This window comes from Mastomys coucha, chromosome X, assembly GCF_008632895.1.
Source record: "Mastomys coucha isolate ucsf_1 chromosome X, UCSF_Mcou_1, whole genome shotgun sequence".
NCBI lineage: Eukaryota > Metazoa > Chordata > Mammalia > Rodentia > Muridae > Mastomys > Mastomys coucha.
This window is the reverse complement of record NC_045030.1, coordinates 146,610,665-146,619,434: the sequence shown is the minus strand read 5'-3', so window position 1 is coordinate 146,619,434 and position 8,770 is coordinate 146,610,665. Positions and strand designations below refer to the sequence as shown.

At 43.0% G+C, this 8,770-nt stretch overlaps 1 long non-coding RNA gene across 1 annotated transcript in view; it reads left to right on the top strand.

Annotated features, from left to right (window-relative positions):
• LOC116090020 overlaps positions 1-8,565 on the top strand; it is a 12,386-nt gene extending 3,821 nt beyond the window's left edge. The window contains exons 2-3 of the long non-coding RNA XR_004118524.1: positions 2,159-2,309; positions 6,762-8,565. This is a non-coding gene — a long non-coding RNA (uncharacterized LOC116090020). The remainder of the gene's footprint in view (positions 1-2,158; positions 2,310-6,761) is intronic.
• Positions 8,566-8,770: the final 205 nt, after the last annotated feature.

Genomic DNA, 8,770 nt, shown 5'->3' with positions numbered 1-8,770 from the left:
CCTCTCAGGAGACAGCTATATCAGGCTCCTGTCATCCAGCACTTGCTGGCATCTACAATAGTGTCTGGATTTGATGATTGTGTATGGGAAGGATTCCCAGGTAGAGCAGTCTCTGGATTGTCCTTCCTTTAGCCTCTGCTCCATAGTTAGTTTCTACAACTCCTTCCATGTGATTTTGTTCCACCTTTTAAGAAGGAATGAAGTATCCACACTTTGGTCTTCCTTCTTTTTGAGTTTCTTATGGTTTATGGTTTGTACTTTGTGTATTCCAATCTTCTAGGCTAATATCCACTTATCAAAGAATGCATACCATGTGTGTTCTTTGTGACCGGGTTACCTCACTCAGGATGATATTCTCCAGGTCTATCCATTTCCCCAAGAATTTCATAAATTCATTGTTTTTAATAGCTGAGTAGTACTCCATTATGTAGATATACCACATTTTCTTTTTAGATACTACTAATTCTCAAATTTTGCAGTTGTTTATGCTTATACAACTCAAGTTAAGAGAAAGTACTGTTCCTTTAAAAAAAAAACTGTCTTTGGACATTTAAGAGCTAAAGGATATCCTAGACTGCCTGGATAAGACCCCTTAAGGCAATGCCACAACAAATTTGTATACCAGGCAGATTATAGACTTTATACAAGAACAATTTGCCATATAATCTCATCCTTTACATCATCAAAATAATAATGGCTTGAGATGATAATTTGGTAGTTTTAAAAATAATTCTGATTTAAAAATTAAAAATAAAATATACACATGTGAGTATTGATACTTTTTCAGGCCTTCTAGTTACATTTACCTTAACATTAAAAAGTGACAAAAATTGTAAATGGTTATTGTCTGCATTATATTTCTATACTTGATGTTCCTAATTAGAGTGAAACAGACTATGGAACTGACTATTACAGTCAAGCATTTAAAATGTTTTGTCAACAATTTAATGTTACCCATATTACTGAGATAATAATTCTCAGAGACAATAAATTGCTCAATGTTCACTTCACACTTTGAAAATTTGATTTTTAATAAGGAAAGTAGAGGGAATCATACCCTCCAAAGTTACCTCCAAAGCACATCTCGCTTTTGTCTTGTTTGTCTTAAATTTTTTGCAAACTGATGCTAAAGGCATCGCCACTTGCATCCACACACTTCCAGTTCTTATGTTATGGTGAAATGGCAAGATGCACTTACTAACACGTGGAATGGTCTTGACCTCATTTTAATATGGGGAAGAGGCTCCACTTGTGTTTTCTCACAAACAGAAGATGGAGCACGATGGCTGCCTGAAAGATTAGTTCATCAGGTGGATGCAGGTAGTAAGCATCCTTCCAACTAAAATATTTGCTAAAAAGTTTTTTTTTTTAAGCCAGCAAAATAGCCTCCAGTATTTTTCTGAGAGTTAACAGTTCCTTTGTGATTCTTAGAGCCACTTTCTCCCACACCTGGAGGCCAGACATTGACTCTGAGTATTGCTAATTTGCAACTGAATTGAGTGCCTGGGACATCCTCACAGATAATGTTAAGCTTGTTGCTTTTAAACTTTTGACTTTTATCTCAAGCAGGTTTGTTATGGACATGCAGGCTCCCTTCCAGGAGTGTTTATTAATAACAAACACTAAAAGGCCCTGTTTGTGCAAATAAACACAAACAAGCTGCATGTGATCTCTGAGACTGGTAAGAGACCAGTAAATCTAGACCTAAGAAAGGCAGGCCCACCAGCCACCATAATTCCCAGGCAGAACTATGGTGCATAAATATATCTTATGCCCCAGTCCAGCTAATTTCTAATAAATAAATAAGGAGGAACTGTAACTTCCCCCCAGCCAAAAGCTGTCTGATTCAGACCTTGCCCTTGCCACAAAGCAGCTAGCCCACCAAGGTGAGATAAACAATGCCCTTTTGTTCTGGCACTTCTCTGCCTCTCTTGAAGTTCCTGCTAGGAGCTGAGCTGCTTCACTTGTCTCCAGGACTGAACAAGGAGGTGCCAATTTGGTCACAAGATCCTGGCTTACTGGGAGATGGTTTGCCTGCCTATTTAATTCTCAGATTCATAATACGCATTGGACCTTGATCAGGAACCATGACTCAGTCTCATTTTTTTTTCTTGCCGTCCAATTCACTTATTTTCTCAGGTCTCTGCCTCTCTTCCAGGGACCGGATTTGTATAGCTGCTTGTGGCTACAACAAAGACAGAATAAGCTAGTCCTTCATAATTCCTGTTTCACAAGTTCTGTCAGTTGGTCCTGGGCCAGAAGGCTACAGATTGATGCTACAACATGTTGCAGACGGAGGGACTGTCCAGGTGATCAGCTGTCTCTATAAGTTGGTTAAGTTTTAGAAGCTATGATTTGTGCTACTTATGTTTTCATGTAGTATTTAAGTCTTTTCAGATTTCTGGTGGGGTTGAAGAGTGGGTATAGTCTCATAGCCAACCTAAGTTGTTTAGCATTGAGAGAGATGGCATAGATTTGAGAGGATGGTTTTCAGATGGTATACAATCCAACACCAGAACATAATTCAGGTGTATAATTAAGCCTTTTTAAGTTAGATGGATGGCAGAATGCTTTATCTAATTGACAACTTTTTGAACTGGATGTCATTTATACCTCATTCTGTGTAATTTACTTGTCATACTTTTTTCAATTAAATCTGGGAGAAGAAAGTTTTTTGGACAGAATTGGTGACATGTAGAGGAATTTACCTAAGTTATCTGATTGGCTAATAAGGAAGACAAATAGCCAATCACTGGGTAAAAATGAGGAAGCAGGTTTTCAGGTCAAGTGAAGAATTGTAGAAGCTTCAATGGAAAAAGACTAAGTAGCGTACAAAGGCAGACATATTAGGACACCTGACTTTTTTATTCCTTGAAAATAGTGTTTTTTCTCATATAACATATCTAGCATTTCTAGATTGGAAGGAGTACTAGGCAGGATGCTTCCTGCCTCTGAGGCCTCAGACATATTATTAAAAACAACTTGCACGGGAAAATGCCAATACTCCTGCCAGGAATTAATTACACCAATCAGAAAAACAGGGACTGAGCAAGAATACATTAAAGCATGTATAGATGCCTCAACAGCAGTGGTCCAGGGTTTGGCCTATGCTGCAGCAATGCAAGGGCAACATTTTAGTGCTTATGTACAGAACTTAAAAGGAGGAAGAAACCAAAATGTTTTATGCTTTTCTTGTGGCCAGCAAGGATATATGAGCTGAGACTATAAAAATGAAGAGCAGACACACACAAAAAAAAAAAAAAAAAAAAAAAAAATCAGAAAAATCAGCCTCCAGGGTTATGTTCTCAGTGTAAGAAGGGAAAGCATTGGAGAAATGAATGTAAATCAAATTTTCATAAGGATGGATCCCCTCTGAAAGATGAGGAGACAAAAAACAGGGTGAGGGGCATGCCCTCTGCCCTGAAATTAAAACAAACAAACAAAAGGCAAGAAAGGGAGACAGAGGTAGGTAAAAGTAAACTGAATCTGAAAGACCCCCGTAGGGGACCCTCTACTCATGTCCCAGGAGACGCGCACCCAGTGAAACATGAGAGACCATCTTGATGCAAAGCAAATGAGGTTTTTAATGACAGAGCTCCGGGCCGAAACGTATCTCCTATAGGAGATAGAGGAATTGACCCCGAGGCCCAAGAATCTGGGGTATTTATAGGGAAAAGGGTCCGAGGGAACAAAGGAATTGGGGTGGCTATACATAATTGGTTAGTTTAAAAATACATACAGTCCAAGGTGGGAAATTCCTAAAAGCAATGTGCGTTTTTTTTTGTTGTTGTTTTTTTTGTTGTTGTTGTTTTTTGTGGGTGGTATTTATCTGAGTCAACAATTTTCTTTTGCTGGATTTTTATTTCTCTTTTCATTCCCCCCTTTTTCTTTTCTCTAGTTCTAATCATAGAACTATATGTCTGTCTCAGGTTCTTCCTCTTGAGACAAGGTACTATATTGATGATGTAATACCATAAGTTGCACAGCCCCAATCCTCTCTTTGATGAAGGCTATATGCCTATTAAGAATGCAGGGTCCAATGGTGAGCAATAATAGAAGTATGATTAATGGTCCTGCAAGTGCAGAGATCAAAGACATTAGCCAGGGGGAGGAGTTAAACCACTTTCAAACCAACTCTTGCCTTGAGCTCTCTCTCTTTTTCTCTGTTCTCAACCTTCTCTAATTTTGGCTAAATTATCTTTGACTCTTCCCAAGTGATCTGTGTAAAAACAACACTCTTCTCTTAATGCAGCACGTAGGCCCCCTTCCTTAAGAAATAACAGATCTAATCCTCTCCTATTTTGGAGAACCATTTTTGAGAGGGAGGTGAGTGATTCTTGTAGGTCAGCCAGAGTCTTTTCTATTCTTTCTATATCTGAGTCGATGGCCTCTCTCAGTTCTCCATATGCCTCATGTTGTAAGGCCATCACTGCTGATCCCATGGCAGCCCCTGCAGCCCCCAAACCTACTCCTAAAATAACTGCCAGAGTAATTCCTAATTCCCTCTTGTGCCTTATTAGGTCTCTGGTCTCAGGGTCCCAGTAATTTAGCATATCTTCATAAGGATGGTATAATAACCTGGGCACTATTTGTACTAATACACAGAAATCCTGGTTGTGATTAAGAATTTCTAAATGTATACAAATTGTAATCCCAGAAGCATAAGCCCACCAACCATCTGAGGATGGAAGGAGGTACCCAGTTAGATTACCTAATAGGGGATATGAACTATTACACAGATGTTGGTGGGTTTGGGGAACCTGACCCAAACAAAGGCCTTTTCCAGTAACAGCGGATAGGGTGAGGCAGACTTGTTGGTGACTCCACCTACAATAGGAGGCTTGCAAAGACACGGTTGGAGTGTTGACGCATGCAATACCCTCATAGTAAGGCAGTGCCACATCATAATACATCCAACACTTTCTAGTCATTTCAGGATTTGTGGCATTAAGCACTCTAAAGACACTAATTAGCATGTTTAAAAGAGGGCTAGCGTCCGGATGGAACTCCGGGGGTGGTACAGACAGGGTTTTGGGGGGAAGCATCGTAGTCCCTAATGTAGCGATGGACGGTGTGGCTGTTCCTATCTTGGGAACAGTCTGGGGTTGGAACCGCAGAGGACCTAGAGGCATACGGTGCGGGGGGTAGTGTAAAGCTAAATTTGGGCCAAGTAATGTGTAAGGGGTTTCTATCTTAAGATTAATGGTAAATATCAAACCATCAGCATACTTCTCTTTGTAAAACCTAAGACCCCATGTATAGCCCATTGTCCACCCAGTTGCCTTTTCCCCTGCCATAGTAAAAACAATATGAAATGGGTGGCACCAGTCTTCACACTCCGGGTGGTACGTCCACCCTGGTTCTCCTTCCTGATGATAGCTATAGTTTGCAGTTACTTTGATATAGTCCCTGCTGGAGGTAGGTTTCCAGTATGTATCTCCCAAGGTCTCACAATCCCAATTTTTACAGAAGAAATGGTCTTGCCCCCCACAGGTTGGTCTAAGGGAAGGTTCTCTGTGGAATCCAGGGCAGACATAAAAGGTCAAGACATGGAGCTGACTCCTCTGGCTCACATGTCCGCAACCCCCAAATGGTCAAGCCTATGTCAGCTGGGGTGGGGAGAGGGCACTTTGGGAGCTGACATATTAGGGTCATAATATCCTTCCATATCCCAGTTAGCTGGTGCCCCAAAGGCCAGTTTGCAGATATCAGGAAACATGTCCGGCCACCAAAGGCCTGGTGTGGTAACTTTAGACCTGCTCCATATTATGTCCCCATGCCCAGTAATTACCGTCCAGGTCAGGTTACATGGTTGGTGGGGGTTAAGGAGCTTACTCAGAACTGGTTTTGCGATGGAAGGTGCAACTTAAGAGGGTTATCAAGTCTTTTCCTCAGTCCACTCATCTTGGTTAAGTTCAGGGGGTGCCTTCTTGATGTGAGACACGTGGATCCAAGCAGGAATCCCATCTACCTTAACGGGAGTGGGGGTGGTTAATAGCACTAGGTACGGTCTTTTCCATCGTGGTTTGAGGTTCCCAGCTCGGTGTCTCCATACCAAAACAGCATCTCCCACTTCAAATTGATGTGGCACTCTCAGATTGCCTAAAGAGTAGATGTCTTTCAACTGCTCTCAAACTTCTTTTCTTACTGTTTCAAGAGCTTTTAGCCAGGCTAGAAGGTGGGATGAGGGAAAAGAGGAATCATCAGGGCATGCACCTACTTCCAAAGTTATATCGATGGGCGATGGTGTTCCAAACATCAACTCAAAAGGTGTCAATCCGGTGATACTGGGGGTGTTCTGTACTCAGAACAATGCATAAGGAAGGAGAGCTGTCCAATCATTTCCTCCGGTCTCTAAGGACAATGTGTCATCTGAGCATTTGTCATCCAACGATCTGGTGGTTGTCGGATGATGGCCTCAAGTGTATGGGGAGCTATTACTGTCATGTTCTGGCCCATAGTCAGTTTATCAGCATCTTTTACCCAAAGGGCCGTGGCCACTATTGCTTGCAGGCAGGAGGACCAGCCACTAGCCACAGGGTCCAGTTTCTTTGATAGGTAGGCTACTGGCCGTTTCCAGGGTCCCAAGGTTTGGGTGACGACCCCTCTAGCCACCCCTCTCCATTCATCAACATAGAGGATGAAAGGTTTATTTAAATCTGGCAAAGCCAGTGCAGGGGCCTGAAGCAATGCCTTCTTGAGGGCTTCGAAAGCTGACTGGTGTTCTTCAGTCCAAATGAACTCCCCTTTTTCTTTTTCAGAGGATATAACGGATATAACAAAGCTGCTAAAGTGGCAAACCCCAGGATCCAGAGTCTACAGAACCCGGCCGTCCCCAGAAATTCTCTTACCTGGCGAGGTGTGGTTGGGGTCGCGGTCTGCATCACTGTTCGTTTCCGGGCTTCTGTAAGCCAATGCTGTCCGTCTTTCAGGGCATATCCCAAGTAGGTCACCTCAGTCTGGCATAATTGTGCCTTTTTGGTTGAAACCCGGTACCCCAACTCCCCTAACTCAGCCAGGAGCTTCTGTGTCCCAAGTTTGCATTGTTCATGTGTTTCTGAGGCTAACAAAAGTTCATCTACATATTGCAAGAGAGTTACCTGGGGGTTATTAGTCCAGAAAGAGGCGAGGTCCCGATGCAAGGCCTCATCGAACAGGGTGGGTGAATTCTTAAACCCTTGAGGCAATCTTGTCCATGTGAGCTGTCCTGTTCTTCCGTTTTCTGGGTCTCGCCATTCAAAGGCAAACAGGGTCTGGCTAATAGGGTGTAGCCTCAGACAAAAGAAAGCATCCTTGAAGTCTAGGACTGTATACCACACTTGTTCAGGTGGCAAAGTACTAAGTAGGTTGTAAGGGTTTGGCACTGTGGAATGTATGTCTTGCACTCTCTTATTGACTTCCCTGAGGTCCTGTACTGGACGATAGTCATTCATCTCTGGCTTCTTTACTGGGAGTAATGGAGTGTTCCATGGAGATTTAAAGGGAATTAGGATTCCTTGTTGAAGCAACCTGTCAATATGTGGGCGTATGCCCTCTCGAGCTTCTTTGCTCATAGGGTATTATAGAACTCCTATAGGAGTGGCTCTAGACTTGAGTTTGACTACTACTGGGGGGCTTGTTTTGCCATTCCCATCCCCCCTGTTTCAGCCCAAGCCTGAGGGAATTGTTCAAGCCAATTCTGCAATTCACCGATGGTTTTTTTTTGGTTTGCTTTGATAGAGCCGACATTCTTCTCCTAATTGTAGAGAGAGTGCTAGGGTCTGGGGCACTTCAGTTCCCCCGGAAAATTCTGGTCCAGAGGGGGCAAATGTAATTTGAGCTTTTAATTTTGTCAGTAATTCTCTCCCTAGTAAAGGCGTAGGGCATTCAGGGATAACCAAAAATGAGTGAGTTACTTGGTTCTTTCCTAGATCTACAACCCTAGAAGTAGACCATGGGTACAGTTTTTGTCCTGTAGCCCCAATCACAAGTGTCTTTTTATCTTTCACCCTTCCCAAAGGAGTTTTTTAAACTGAGTATTCTGCTCCTGTATCGACCAGGAAGCTTATAGGGGTCCCCTCCACCTTCAAGTTTACCCTAGGCTCCGGGAGGGGAGCCGAGCCCCATTTTTCCTAATCTTCATCACTCCCAAGTACCAGTATTTTGGTCCTGTGCTTTTTCTTTGGGAATTCTCTGGCCCAATGGCCCTTATCTTTGCAATATGAGCATTGGTCTTGTTCAAGGGGTGGTCTCGGTCACTCTCTTCCGGTTCTCCTTGACCCCTGCCTTCTCTCGCCACCCAGGTCCCCTGTCTGCCTGGTCCTCTCTATTTTATTCCTATCTCTATCAACCACTGCGGCCAGTATTCCAGTCAAATTCTCTTCCTATCTCCTGTCCCTCCTGTCCTCTTCTTCCCTTTTCTCCCTCTTTTCCCTTTCCTTTTTCTCCTCTTCTGTCTCCCTTTTATGATACACTTTCTCAGCCTCCTTGACCACATCTCGCAGGGTAAAGTCATACAACCCTTCTATCCTTTGCAACTTCTTCCTGAGGTCAGGAGCAGCTTGATGAATAAAATCCATGATCACCGATCCCCACTGTCCCTCAGATATAGGATCAAAAGGAGTGTATCTCCTATAGGCCTCCATAAGCCTTTCTAGAAACACTGATGTGGGCTCTGTCATCCCTTGCATGACTTCTCTTACCTTAGCCAAATTGGTGGGCCGTCTAGTGGCACCTCTGAGACCTGCCACAAGAGCCTGCTGGTAATTGGACAACCTCTCCCTACCTTGTG